This window comes from Anastrepha ludens, chromosome 3 (assembly GCF_028408465.1).
Source record: "Anastrepha ludens isolate Willacy chromosome 3, idAnaLude1.1, whole genome shotgun sequence".
NCBI classification, from domain to species: Eukaryota; Metazoa; Arthropoda; class Insecta; order Diptera; family Tephritidae; genus Anastrepha; species Anastrepha ludens.
Genome location: NC_071499.1, coordinates 56,372,610 through 56,386,052, shown reverse-complemented (window position 1 = coordinate 56,386,052; position 13,443 = coordinate 56,372,610).

The window sequence follows — 13,443 nt, the reverse complement described above, 5'->3', positions numbered from 1 at the left end:
CAATTTGTTTCCTATCAAACTGTAGGACTAATAGGTTAGGTAACTATGCGATGTATTCTCAACTTCTAAACTAAAAACAAAACGGCAAAAAAATAGTTAAAGATCACTTTCCCGATTTATTATGACATCATGAACATTTTTGGCGGTAGATAGGTTGGTAGGTCTGGTGACTGTCAATATGATACATTTACACCTCTGGTAGGTCCGTTGTGATACCACTGGAGCTTCTTCTTTATACTAAGGGATCCCTTTTAAACCTTCCTGCGACTTTTATAAATGAGCTTAACTTCATTATTGTAGTTTAAGATGGGCTGTATCTGCCACATCTGTTAAAAATGCGCTGCCAAGCGTGCAAAGTCTTCTTCTAGCTAATCCTTCACACTCACAAAGGAGGTGTCTTATAGTTTCCTACTCTTCTGTATTATAGCAGCTTCTACAATTATCGTAGTATGGAACTTCCTACCTCTGTTGAACGACAACATTTTTAACGGTACTACACTCCTTTTGCGTCAGTACTTAGATTTGTGCTTCGACTCAAGTTTATATTGAGCAGCCCAGGCTTTGAGTCTACATAGTAAAAACTCGGTTAATAAATTAATACCAGCAAGAACACTCGAACACTGTTGTTTCTGAAGTGATGTGAGAAATATCGGCACAAATTTTGCGGTCGCCGTAGCCGAATGGGTTCGTGCGTGATGACCATTCGGAATTCAGAGAGAACGCAGGTTCGAATCTCGGTGGAAAACCAAAATTAAGAAAAACATTTTTCTAATAGCGGTCGCGCCTCGGCAGGCAATGGCAAACCTCCGACCGTATTTTTGCCATGAAAAAGCTCCTCATAAAAAAATAGCTGCCGTTCGGAGTCGGGTTGATACAATAAATATGAGGAGGAGCTCGGCCAAACACCTAAAAAGGGTGTACGCGCCAATTATTTATATATATGGTATATAATTTTACGCTACCCTTAGCTAAAACAAAGTCATTATGTTGAATATTTAAAACAGTTTGACCTGATACTTCAATCATTACAGTGACTTCCTTCCTTTTCAAACATTTCTCTTTCTGGAAAAATGTTTCGATAATTCCTAAAACAGTTCTCACACTGTTGCCACAATCCCACCACTTATAAATCATCGTTTTTCATACGCAAAGGTCTCTATGAATAGATGAGTTTTGTTCTATAATGAAATGTGGTGGTTTTCTTTGCATAGGGAGTAATCCATTTACTGCACGCAACAACATTTTCTCCGCAGTTGATGTTTTCTTCTCAAATGACTTATTTATCTGGCGATATCTAAATGGCTAAAGAACTAATTTAGCTGAAACTAAGTATTTAAAGTTTTATTGAAACCTCAAGTATAGCAAAGTTAAAAGATATTATCTTATTCTCCAACTCCTCTTTTCTTATGCCGCAAACTTTTTGCCCTTGCCTCGGTCGGTGCAGCAGCTCAATAGAACGCAGTTCAGATTAGCGAATGGCGAGGGTATTTTTTAAAAATCATTTTAATTTCACATAAAAGCGAGTTACTTATATTAAAGAATATTTAAATAATGAAACACCTGCCATATGCTGATCAGCCGTTGAGGCAAAGTATGTACGAAAGGGTAGTGAGCAACAAATTAACAAATTAAAAGATGTAGAAATCAGAGAGTCCAAAGACGATCAAATACGAATATTGTCGTCTCGACTTTCCTTGCTCATTTCCGCTTAGTGGAGTTTAACACCCGACAAACTTATATACGAATAATATATTAGTTCTTTGAAGAAATGTGCCTTTTGTTTTCAAAATTTTAATGGTCACAGGAAATAATTGAAAAACTAGTTAATGCCGAATGATAGCAGCCATTTAAGGTAACAAGAAATAGAGCGTCAATTGGTTGAAGCATTTTGGAATTGTTGTAGTTTGAAAAGAAATTTTTAGCTTTCTTTACTCTTTTTGGCTTATTGATACTCTTTTTAGTAAGTCTAAGCAGTTTATGTCCTTCCCGGAGAGATTATTTGCGATATACAAAAAACCCTGTGCCAATCGGAGAATTCTGTGCTTGGTTATTAGCTTACACATGCAATATATTTGGGGACATTATTTTATGAGATTTAGAGTAGTATTTATTTAGACAATTAAGCTGCAAACCAACTTACAGCCTATCCCGCAGGCTACCTTCTCCTTCAACTTGAATGCACCAGTGGGTGATCAATAAAGGCTGCCAGTAAAACCGCCATTTAGTGAACATTAGCAAGCACTTTTCGCAAACTCACTCATAACTTTTTGTTTTTTGCTCGGACTCAGAATAGTCTTATACATAGGCGACACATTACTTATACAACATTTTAATAAAACTTAAGAAAAAAAAAAACTTGCCTATAACCTGATAAATAAAATCCAACTGCACTGGCTCCCCATATCGTAGAATATCCCATCGCGGTTAATTTCTCTGTTTGCGTGACTTTTTGTTTGTGTCAGCTTGTTGGGTCAAGTGTTTGCACAAAATTGCGTTCAACATTAATTTCACGCTTACAACGGCATGCAATACGCAGTGAAATGTTGTTCTCTCCCGGCTGGCAGACAGTTGCAACGCAAGCAGTCACCGACCACCAATGCCAGCACAGCGGGCCTTTGACCAAATGGCGCGATCCAAGTGGACACAGCAGGAAGCAATTATGCTTGCATGTTGTTGTAGTCGTGCGACAATATTTTTTTCTGTCCACTACTTGTACTTTTGAACCTCTTTTTGCGCCTCTTCCTTGATGCTTTTCTTTTCGCAGCTTATTTTTGTTAGTTTTGTTTCTTTCGTGCCACATGTGGCATGTTTGGTAATTTAAGTGTTGCATTTATTTGCATTATTCGCGACAATGGAATAATAGAATTACAGCAATTTCGATTGCGAAGCGCAACACGAAAAAAACGCGATGAGATTAAAATGTGAAAATTTTGCTAAAAAAAAGCAAAATGCGAAAAAAACTAGAAAAGCATTGGAAATATGTGCACATTAATTTCTGGCCAGTTTTTTTGGTTGCTAATCTGAATGTTGCCGCGGCTGCGTACTAATTCTATGTTTCTTTTTTTTGTTGTTGTTACTGCTTTTGGTCTATAATCAACGCGTGCCGCGGTGAGCCTGACAATCCAAAGCGAAGAAATTCCATTAATAGCAGCGCAAGCGGCAGCCAAGGCACAAACAACATCATTAGCCACTGCACTTACACTTATGGCCAGCAGCAACAACAACAGCAGCTAATTTACCAGTGCAGCGGCAATCGAATTTGCGATTAGTATATTTTTGCATTGAAATATTTTTCTTTCACTAATTTTCCACCGATTTCCACCTTTTAATTCAACTGTTCATTGTAGCGGTACTGCCAGCGTTCTTGTGACGGTTTTTGTTTTTTTTTTCTGCTGCGCTGCTGCTGATGCTGCTGCTGTTGTCCACCTGGCAGTTTGTCCAGTTGCCACGCGTAAATCGTAAACGTAATTTGGCATTAAATTCAATTGTTGGTCTGAGTTGAAATACATTGTGAGTATGGTTGTATGTATGTGTGTGTGAGTTTCTATGCATGTGTGTATGTATTTTTTTCCATTGCTAGTGTTGAACTGAAAGCGTAATTGATCAGAAATGCTGCTTGCAGCAAGCATGAAAAATTAAGATATTTTAGTTATATACATACCTACATACATACGTTTGTACGAGTATATGTGCAGTGTAGAATTTATTTGTTGGAAAATAAGAAATCTTATTTGTTTTTAATATGGATATACATACATACATACATAATTGGCGCTTGCAACCTTTTTTTGGTATTTGGCCGAGTTTTAAGTCGACTCCGAACGGCAAATATTCTGGTGAGGAGCTTTTCCATCGCAGAAATACTCTCGGAGTTTTCTTCATTTTGGTGTTTCTCGGAGATTCGAACCTACGTTCTTCAAATGGTAGTTACGCCCCAGCCCATTCGACTACGGCAGCCGCCGTACTGAATTAAGCAGTAGAAGGAAAAGATTCCTTGCCATATCTGCCAATTCCAATCACTGTAAGCTATTAGCAGCTCCAAAGCTGTGTAGTGTGAAAAGTTTGCTATTTGTGTGCCAATCTCCGTTTTTCAAAAAAAAAAAAGGTTTTTCATATTGATGCCACAGAAGGTGATGATATGCCACAATAGCTTAAAAAGGGAATTACCTATACCATTTAATATTTATATTTACATCTCCACTTTGCGTGGTATGTTCTGATAAGGCACAACAAAAGATGTGATCTGCCAAATGCTACACATAAACGAGTATAAGTACATACATACAGACAAAATTTACAAGTTGACATCACTCATTCAAATAAAATTCGAAGCCAATAAGAAAGTTTATACATTTTTGTAACCCATGGACTGGAAATCCGTTTTTTTTTGTTCAAAATTAGCTTTATTCAACAACGTTATTTCCATCAAGAACAGCCCTTCCAGCGCCGCTCTAACATTTCAATATCACTTTTGTAGAAGGATTTATCTTTTGCCGCAAAATCGGCCTCAGTTTCAGTTTAATTATTATAAACTAAATTGTTTATTCAGTTAAATCCATTCCTCTATTTTTTTTTTGTCGGGACAACTAGCAAGTACAGCATTCAGACATTAATTAAGTCCATTGTACTGCACTTAAGTTCACTTTTAATTTTTTTTAAATCTATCCGATCTCCGAAGAAATCTGAGTAGATCTTGTGGTGGGAAGGAGCCAAGGTGGTCGCTTCTTAACACATCAGTGCCAAAGACCTCAAACCTGATTCGAGCGAAGGCGGGGCAGACGCACAGGAAGTGGCCCGCCGTCTCATCCTCCTCTTCTTAAGCTGGGCAGAGTACACTGTCTGAGATGCCCAACCTTTCCATGTGCATCGCCTACAGATAGTGTCCCGTCAACAGTCCAACCCGCCGTCTGCACTCCCCTCTGCTTAATGACAGAAGGGCTTGAGGGCTCAAAAGGTATATAACCCATAAATAAATTAACAAAAATATAAGCGACATCCTCCTCATTCATACGAAATTTCTTACCGACGAGAATTTTGTTTTAGGTCTGCGAACAGCAGTAGCCACTGGGAGCCATATCTGGCGAATTAGGTGAATGTGCCGGCAATTCTAAGTGCAATTTATGTAGTTTTGCGATTGTTTTGATTGACTTGTGTCGCCGTGTGTTTTTGGCCAACATTGGGCAAACGCTATACCCACTTTGAAACCAATTCGTTTTCAGTCAAAACGAATCTGTGGATTTTTTGATGTTTTCTGGTGTTACCGACTCATTTGGACTTCCATTGCGTTGTGCATCAGCGGTGTCTCCACGACCACGTTTGAAGTCAGCAAACCATCGTTTTATTGTTGTTTGCAATGGAGCGGAATCTCCATAACACTTTTAAGGCCATTCTTTGCTTCAACGATATTTTTTCCCATCAAGAAGTAGTGAGAAATTAAAGCACGCAATTCTTTCTGATCCATTGTTTGAGTATAACAAAAGTAGCGTCACTCATAGCACAATAATTCACGAGCTAAAGAATGAAATTTAAACAGCTGTCTTTTTAAGGCTAGCGCTAATTGAAAAAGAGGTGAATAGAATAAAACTCGAGCGAGGCGTCGGAGTTTAAGACTTCAGGACGACCAGCGCGCGGGGCATCCTCCACGTCGCAGTTACCACTTCGGAATTTTGAAAACCACTTTTGCCCAGTCCTTACACTCACGGTATCCTCTCCGTGAACAGTGTGTATTTCTGCAGCAGCAGTTGTTGCATTTTTACCAATTTTATAAACAAAAATACAAAATATGCCTCTTATACGCGTTCGAAGATTCCATTTTATTTTTTAACAACACGTGCTTCTATCCGCGATTAAAATCACTTGTTGAATGCATGATATATCAAAGAAAATATAAATAGTTCCGTTATATTCCGCGAATAAATTTTTGTATTAAAAAATCGTACAAAAGTGAAATTATGAGTAAAATAAGACCGAACTTATGGACTGACCTAATATTTGTGGCAATGGGAAAAGTGAGCATACCAAACTGCGGAGTACATAGGTATTCTTTAAATGTGAGAGGCGGAACATAGAAGGGGGGAAACAAAAAGGGGTGGTCTAAAGCTCAAAAATTTAGGGTATTTTCAGGATTTTTTTTAATAAAAAAAATTAAAGAACGATATTTAAAATTCTAAGGCTTTTTATTTAACTTCTTTTTTACAAAAACGAAAAAAAAAATTATTTTTTTATTTCAATAATTTTAAAAATAGCGCTGAAGTTGACCCTTCCGAAAAATTGGAACTGGACGGTGTTGTCCATTTTGGCTCTTCTATTTAACTGAAACATAAAACCCAAAAAAATTATTAATCAGTATGACTATAGCTATGTACACTCTAAAAATCGGGGTTTTTCAATATTTTAATTAAAGAAAATACGCAATAATTAAAATAATAATATGATTCTAGTACTCGCAATAGACATTGGCGTTGTGAACAACATATTAAAATTCCCGACGATTCCGTTGAATAATTGTTTTTTTTACAACACCTGGCCGAAAAAAGTCATTTTGAGATAAATGAGTTCAAAGTTTTGAGAGTGGATATTTTCCATTGATGCCGCCGCGTGACAAATCTGGCTCTACCTTCTAAAACGGCTGTAGAATTGAAAATACTGGGAATATCCTTCCAAAAATTGGATAACATATTCTCTAAAAGATAAAAAAAAGTTTTTTTTTTAATTCTAATTCTTGAGAAGAAAGTGAAAGCTGGAGTACTAAGCCCTAAGGTAGGGCACCAAACAATCACTCCACATTTAAATAAGATCTTGAGCCTTACGACTGTTGTATAAGAACTGTATGGCAGATATTGAAATACAATTTTTGCCACTGAGAGCCAGTTGAAAATTATTTTTTTTTTGATTTGATTTTTTGTGAAATTCTCATCCATTAGAGCCAACAGACTAAAGCTACTTAAGTTAATAATTCTCGTATTTTTAAAGTAATTTTGTAATTGCGTGAATCACCGCTGCTTCTACAAACTCTTATCACTCGGCCTACTTTTAACAAAAAAAAAAAACAAAAAACAGCATTTACACTCCTTTGTTTGAGCAAGCAATAAAAGAAATTCGCAGCTGCGAGTTTGAAAATCCATAAAATACGAGCATCGCCGAAGGAAGTCCGCATCGCAGAGAAAAATGACTAGAAAAATGGTGCCTGCAACATGCGAGTCAGCATTTGCTGCTTAGTTTTAATAGTTCCAACTAGTTTGCATTTAAATTTATAGTTACTCATGGGAGAGAAATTGTTTCATCTATTTAAATTCATACAAAGGAGCACAAACTCTGCCAACAATGGGGACTGAGCAGACATTGAAGCTGGGACAGGTAGCGGCAACAATTTATTGCCAACTGCTTGAAACTGTAAATAACCGCAGCATTGGTAGCGATGGACGCAATCAGCAAGGAAAAAGTCAATTGAATTGATTTCGCGTGTAAATTGCTGCAGCAACAATGAGTGCAACATAGCTAATAATGAGAAATGAAAAAAAAAAATAAAAACTAAAAAATAAAAAAATTTAAACAAACTAAGTAAAAACAACAAGAGCACACATTGTGCGCTTCAAAACTTAAAAGAAGCAAAAAATTGTGGGGAAGAAAACAATAAAGGAGCAACACGGACATTTAACTAACGCCAACAACTATGCGACAACAACAACGCTTGCAACCCAATGCAGCTACTGTTAAAATACTTTAGTGACAGTGTTGTTGCCATTTTTCATGCCACTAACACACGCTTGCAATGTGTTGTTTTTGTTGCATTTGTTGCTGTTGCTATTGTCGCTACTAGCCAACGCCTTGAGTGTCAAACGCAATTGAATGTTTCGCATGTTAAATGTCGCCAATCTGTTGTACGACATGTTGCTGCATGCCGCATGCCACATGTTGCACATGCTGTTGCACATGCAATACCAGTAATTCAGTGAAAAGCACCTCTCCAAACGGCAGCAGTTCGGCGGCATTTGATTTACGTCCCTGTGACTCCAAAAGCAGCTGATCCACTTACTCTTCACTTGGCTGCAAAACAAATATGAAACGAGATACAACGATTGAAATGCATAGAAATTCAAAGCAATAAAAACAACACAAAGAAATTGCCCAAGAATGTGTGACACAGAATGCTTGATTTGTGAGATATTCAAAAATGTTCAACGTTACATGCACACATCTCCTTTAAATCGTGATAAATGCGATGGCGGCTCGTGGACATATTCAGATCAGAATGCCTCAATTCGGCTTCAGAGTGATTTACTTCTAAGAAGTATTGATTACAAATAGTCACTATTTTCAGTAAGTAGGCATTTGTGAATTGCATGTCGGCGTTTAATCCGGATTTTGTAAGTTCGTCCTGGATACAAATTAGCAATGTAGAGTGGCGCTGCTTAAACATCAGGCATCGCCAAACCTTTTAACACGTCAATTTAAAAGGTGTTCCGAGTTCGACATTATTTTTGTTTTAAGTAAACAAAATGCTGTCTGCAGTGAATACAGTTGATTTTTGACAATTCTTGTTCATTGTGGGGTCACACCTGTTCTTCTATGCAAAGTACATATATATAGGGTCCGCCATATAACTTTACGGAATTAAAAATGCTATAAAAAAAAACTACTCAATATTTTTCCAAACTTTGTTTTGAAACTTTATTTTGAAGTACAATCCTTCCGGTTAATGATGGTATACAACTTTATTCATATAGCTGCCTCGGCTAGCCATGCACCATCCCATACGATCGGTCCAATTTTTCAACACATTTTCGATTGTGTGCGGCTGTATTTCAGCTATGACATCGCGTATGTTGGTCTTCAGTGCATCAATTGTTGCTGGTTTGTTGGCATACGGGTGTACGCACGGTTTTTGGTCGGTCAGGCGTGGGTTTGTCAATAAGCAACCCAGTTTCTCTTACTTTTTTCGCAAAGTAACGCACATACGCTACATTCGGTGCTTTTTCTCTTCCCATTGCCGTACGTAATTTTCGTACACATTCCGCAACATTACCATGATTTTCAAAGTAATGTCGCAATATTTCATAGCGTTCTTTGAGCGTATACACAACCATTTTCGTTCAGCGGAAGAATAAAACTAATTTTCTGTCGAATCAGATGACAGCTAAGTGTTACCATTCTTCAAATAATACCTAGTTCAAATCCGTAACGATAGATGGCGGGCCCTTTACAAGGTGAAGTCCAAAATAAAAAAGACTGTCGTCATAAAAATGTTTTTGATGGCGTCATATTTTTAATGAGTTAGTGCGTTGGAAGTTACACCCCTAGCTGACTTCCAGTGAAAATTTGGTGACATTCGGTTCAGTGGAAGCGAAGTTATTGCGTCTAAAGTGTCAGTATGTTTATGTCATGGATACAAAAATTATTTTCGAACAAAGAGTTGATATCAAATTTTGTTTTAAAACCGGTAAAACATTTACCGAAACATTTCAATTGATCAAAAAAATGTACAATATATCGATGAATGTCTATCTCGTGCCAGAGTTCATTAGTGCTTTACTCGTTTCAAAGATGGTTGGACATAAAGGGCAATAAACATACGGACTGACCAAATCAGTAATCACCGAAAACTTCATCGAAACTGTTCGTAAATTTATCAAAACTGAACCGAAATCATAGTTTAAATTCATGAAATCGGAGTTGAATATCTCCAAAACATCGATTTATCGCACTTTAATTGATTATTTGGGCTTACGAAAGGTCTGTACTCGTTTCATTCCGCTCAAGTTAACTGAGGACCAAAAATTGCTCAGAATTCAACATTCGAAAGACAACTAAGCGTGAAAGTGCCGAATGGAAGGCGCCAAACGGGTCACCACCCAAAAAATCGCGTTCGGAGAAGTCAAAAATCAACTCGATGCTCATTTGTTTTTACGATTCCACGGGAATTGTCCACAAGAAGTTCGTGCCAACGGGCCAAATTATCAATGCGATTTTCTATCTTGGCGTTTTGAAGCGTTTGTTGCATCATATTAGTCGATTCTCCCTGAATACCGCGAAGGAGAAAGCTGGCGCTTATTGCATGAAAATGCATCATTGATCCACTCTTGTGACTAATTTTTTGACTAGAAATCGCATTTTAACCATCAGTCACTCACCGTGTTTGCCAGATATGACTCCCTGTGACTTTTACCTATTCGGAAAATTTCATTTGGCCATGAAAGGAAAAAGGTTTGTATCGACATTCTGAAGGACGTTCCGGTCAATGACCTGAAACACTCTTTCGAAAAGGGCAGAGGGGACGATTTTCGAAGTTATCGGAACAAAGTTCTTGTCGTTTCTATTTTAACTCAATCTTGTTTATTTTGGACTTCACCTTGTAGAAGGAAAATCCCAACAGTCATTTTAAAAACTCCGGTTAAAAGTCAAGGGTGAAAAGTTAAGTTCTGAAAAATTTATTTTTTTTTTAATATGAAAATTTCAGTAAACCGGTTTTTGTTGTAGGATGAACTACCATACATTTTTATAGAAAAATAAATAGTGGAGTGTTTACAATTTGGCGTCGGGAAGTGTATATGAGAAGAAATCATAGAAATCATGAATACGCTGAAAAGATTTCCGGCGACTATCAAAGCGGCCGCCGTAGCCGAATGGGTTAGTGCGTGACTACCATTCGTAATTCACAGAGAGAACGTAGGTTCGAATCTCGATGAAACACCAAAATTAAGAAAAGTATCGGTCGTCCCTTTTAAAAAAATGTGCGATGCCGTCGCGCACAATATTTTACTACGGCAATTTGAAAACCTAAGTTTCCATTACTTATTCTTTACCTGAGTTAAATCATATCTCTCCAAAAACATCTGATATAGTATGTGGCCATAGATAATACTAACCACACCTCTTTGTAATTCCACCGTTCGTGTCCTCCAGGGATAATATTTTAAGTCCTCTTTTCTTTGATCTTTTCATTAGTGTCGGTGGAGCTAGTTTCCACCAATTGAAGTTTTTGGTTTATGCAGATGTCTGAAATTTTTGCGTAGTCTCTTGCTTGTAGGAAGCATCATTTCTACAGAGTTATGTGTACAATAAATGTTCTCTTATAATATATAATTGGCGCGTACACCCTTATTAGGTCTTTGGCCGAGCTCCTCCTCCTATTTGTGGTGTGCGACTTGATGTTGTTCCACAAATGGAGGGACCTACAGTTTCAAGCCGACACCGAACGGCAGATATTTTTATGAGGCGCTTTTTCATGGCAGAAATACACTCCGAGGTTTTTCTTAATTTTGGTGTTTTACCGAGATTTGAATCTACGTTTCCTCTGTGAATTTCGAATGGTAGTCACGCACCAACCCATTCGGCTACGGCGGCCGCCAAATTTTCTCTTAATATCAATAAATATTTGCATATGACATTTGCTAGGGGCAGATATCTGTAAAATTTGGAAAATTTTTTTTTCATAAAATGTTATTGTAATATAAGAATATGTCAAAAAAGTCTTAGAACGTAAATTTAAGTATTTTTTATATTATAGACCGTGACGACTTTGCGTTCGAGCGCTGGGAGAAGAATTTTCATGTATTCAAACTTTAGACGCGTTTTTCTCAAAACTATATTTTTCGAACTGGCGTACACAATAACTCGAAAAGTTATTGACCGATCTCCCTGAAATTGTGCACACATCTTTTTTATGATATTACTTTCTATGTGTTTCAAGTTTTCGAAAAGTATTCGAAATAATAATTTTTTCGAGGCAAGAATAGTAGGAAAATTCACCCAAAAATTCATTTTTCTTTGAAGCACTTTATTCCGCGATTTTTTTTGTTAAATTCATATAGGAATTATGACATTAATAAGCAAAAACATGGTTGGCCTTTTGTAATCAGGTCACTGATGCCGATGGTACAATGTCCGCTGATTGAGAAGCCCCGCTGCGACCTTCCTGGAAGAATTGAGCGTGCATCCGCCATTTTAAATGATTAAAATAAATAAAAAAAAGATGTATATTATTTTAATGTATAAGTAAACAGTATGCCAATTTTGAAAAAAATATATTGACTTCTTCATTTTAAATAAATTTAAGGAAAATCAGGGAAAATATGACCGTTTACAGGTATCTGTCCCCTTAATCTCGAAGACTCTGATTATTGTCTTTGTGACGCTCAGCTTTTCACGAGAAATTACTCCTTAGTCCTCGGCATCGTTTTTGATTATGAAGGTAATCCAGTAGTTTTGACGCATGATCTTCAATTTCCCAGAAAATGGTTTTATTTATAGGCTTAAGTCTAATAGGAAGGCAAAGAAAGTTATTTAAAAACAAATACTTTCCGTTCTCTTTAAAATTTGTATAATTTTTTTTGGATAACCAGTAAATAAATAAAAGTTTTTTTGGAAATTTTTTTACAACGTTTTCTCAAAATTTTTATTTTTTCTTAAAACTTATGAGGAAGTTGGATGAATGATTAAACACTAGGTTTGAAAGTTTGATATTTGTGTCTTCTGTTGAACTAAATTTTTTCAAAGTAAATACTCAAAATTATTTAAAAAAAAAATATAATCAAAACTTGAAAATAATTTCAGTTTTCCTCTATTTCAAGTGAATCAAAATTTATCAACATCAAAATAAAATTCTGAGCGGAGAATTTTATTTGTTCTTTTTCCAGTAAGTTGAAAAATCTCTCCCCTTCAAAACATGGAATTATCTCATGATAATTTTCGTGCGATCATTTATGATGCGAAGATATTTATTACCATTTTCGTTCCGGATTGCGGCGAAGTACAGGGTAGTCACAAGCCCGAAAAAATTATAATTTTCAATAATTCTTTTTGTGTGCTAGTCAATTGTCTTATTATACAAAAATAAAAACATAGCATTGACACATCATGTTTCGACTTGACTTCAGCAAAATTTCAAAAAAAAATATTAATTGTGAAAGTTACAGCTGTTTGTGGGAAGCCCGTTTATCCAGAAGTCCCTTGCGGTGATCATCACAAGTCCTTGGAAATTCAGCTAAAATTAATCGGACAAGAGAAATAAGTTTTATTAATAGATAATAAGGTACAAGACCTGATCGGAGCTTTTTTTTCAAAATTAACAATATGACGGCTTCAGGAAATATTTTTCAGATTTTCGAGAAAAAAACCAAAAAATAGTGGTTTAAGAAAAATTTTTGAAAAAAATCCATCGATCAGACACGAGTTTTTTGTGTTTCTCAAAGGCAGTATAAATTTTATTGAAATCCACCAAACAGTTTTTAAGTTACAGTGATCACCAATTCAAGAAACATAGTTTTGAGAAAAACGCAGTTTAAGTTTTGCTATCGATTCCGGAGCGCCCTTTTATTAATTGCTGAATAACTGAAATTTTCACACAACATTTTTTAAGATATTATACTTATAGAAAAAGCAAAAAATAAATTTTTTGTTGAAAATTCTGACTACCCTAACCCTTTATGAATCATCCTTCCCCAA